This window comes from Triticum aestivum, unplaced genomic scaffold (assembly GCF_018294505.1).
Source record: "Triticum aestivum cultivar Chinese Spring unplaced genomic scaffold, IWGSC CS RefSeq v2.1 scaffold86597, whole genome shotgun sequence".
Lineage (NCBI taxonomy): Eukaryota > Viridiplantae > Streptophyta > Magnoliopsida > Poales > Poaceae > Triticum > Triticum aestivum.
This window is the reverse complement of record NW_025260946.1, coordinates 1-1,674: the sequence shown is the minus strand read 5'-3', so window position 1 is coordinate 1,674 and position 1,674 is coordinate 1. Positions and strand designations below refer to the sequence as shown.

Genomic DNA, 1,674 nt, shown 5'->3' with positions numbered 1-1,674 from the left:
GACGAAGACCGGGGTAACATGTCGGATGCGATCATACCAGCACTAAAGCACCGGATCCCATCAGAACTCCGAAGTTAAGCGTGCTTGGGCGAGAGTAGTACTAGGATGGGTGACCTCCTGGGAAGTCCTCGTGTTGCATTCCCTTTTTAATTTTTTTCGCGCCGCTTGCAAAACAAAACGCACGTGTAAGTAATATATTTACCGTGTTTTATTATTTTGCACGAGTGCGGTAAGTCATAGCTGGGTGCTCACGATTCACGGGTCCAGCGTCGGCGTTGTGGCGCGGCAAGCGTGCACTGGTGCGGTTGAGAGGGAGGGGTGGAAACCGCGTTAAACTCGTCTCCGTAGTTGAGAGGGAGCGGCCAAAGCAATGTGCAATCGTCTTTGTAGTGGAGCTGGGAGGGGCAAGGATAAGAGACGAAGACCGGGGTAACATGTCGGATGCGATCATACCAGCACTAAAGCACCGGATCCCATTAGAACTCCGAAGTTAAGCGTGCTTGGGCGAGAGTAGTACTAGGATGGGTGACCTCCTGGGAAGTCCTCGTGTTGCATTCCCTTTTTAATTTTTTTCGCGCCGCTTGCAAAAGAAAACGCACGTGTAAGTAATATATTTACCGTGTTTTATTATTTTGCACGAGTGCGGTAAGTCATAGCTGGGTGCTCACGATTCACGGGTCCAGCGTCGGTGTTGTGGCGCGGCAAGCGTGCACTGGTGCGGTTGAGAGGGAGGGGTGGAAACCGCGTTAAACTCGTCTCTGTAGTTGAGAGGGAGCGGCCAAAGCAATGTGCAATCGTCTTTGTAGTGGAGCTGGGAGGGGCAAGGATAAGGGACGAAGACCGAGGTAACATGTCGGACGCGATCATACCAGCACTAAAGCACCGGATCCCATCAGAACTCCGAAGTTAAGCGTGCTTGGGCGAGAGTAGTACTAGGATGGGTGACCTCCTGGGAAGTCCTCGTGTTGCATTCCCTTTTTAATTTTTTTCGCGCCGCTTGCAAAACAAAACGCACGTGTAAGTAATATATTTACAGTGTTTTATTATTTTGCACGAGTGCGGTAAGTCATAGCTGGGTGCTCACGATTCACGGGTCCAGTGTCGGCGTTGTGGCGCGGCAAGCGTGCACTGGTGCGGTTGAGAGGGAGGGGTGGAAACCGCGTTAAACTCGTCTCCGTAGTTGAGAGGGAGCGGCCAAAGCAATGTGCAATCGTCTTTGTAGTGGAGCTGGGAGGGGCAAGGATAAGGGACGAAGACCGGGGTAACATGTCGGATGCGATCATACCAGCACTAAAGCACCGGATCCCATCAGAACTCCGAAGTTAAGCGTGCTTGGGCGAGAGTAGTACTAGTATGGGTGACCTCCTGGGAAGTCCTCGTGTTGCATTCCCTTTTTAATTTTTTTCGCGCCGCTTGCAAAACAAAATGCACGTGTAAGTAATATATTTACCGTGTTTTATTATTTTGCACGAGTGCGGTAAGTCATAGCTGGGTGCTCACGATTCACGGGTCCAGCGTCGGCGTTGTGGCGCGGCAAGCGTGCACTGGTGCGGTTGAGAGGGAGGGGTGGAAACCGCGTTAAACTCGTCTCCGTAGTTGAGAGGGAGCGGCCAAAGCAATGTGCAATCGTCTTTGTAGTGGAGCTGGGAGGGGCAAGGATAAGGGACGAAGACC

General features: G+C 52.0%; 4 non-coding genes across 4 annotated transcripts; all 4 read left to right on the top strand.

Annotated features, from left to right (window-relative positions):
* Positions 1 to 23: 23 nt before the first annotated feature.
* Positions 24 to 142, top strand: LOC123177782 (5S ribosomal RNA). The gene has a single exon (XR_006489124.1). It is a non-coding gene; the product is annotated as a 5S ribosomal RNA (ribosomal RNA).
* Positions 143 to 439: 297 nt separating this feature from the next.
* LOC123177783 (5S ribosomal RNA) lies at positions 440 to 558 on the top strand. The gene has a single exon (XR_006489125.1). It is a non-coding gene; the product is annotated as a 5S ribosomal RNA (ribosomal RNA).
* A 297-nt stretch (positions 559 to 855) lies between these two features.
* Positions 856 to 974, top strand: LOC123177786 (5S ribosomal RNA). Its single transcript, XR_006489127.1, has one exon. It is a non-coding gene; the product is annotated as a 5S ribosomal RNA (ribosomal RNA).
* Positions 975 to 1,271: 297 nt separating this feature from the next.
* On the top strand, positions 1,272 to 1,390 carry LOC123177785 (5S ribosomal RNA). Its single transcript, XR_006489126.1, has one exon. It is a non-coding gene; the product is annotated as a 5S ribosomal RNA (ribosomal RNA).
* The last annotated feature ends 284 nt before the right edge of the window (positions 1,391 to 1,674 follow it).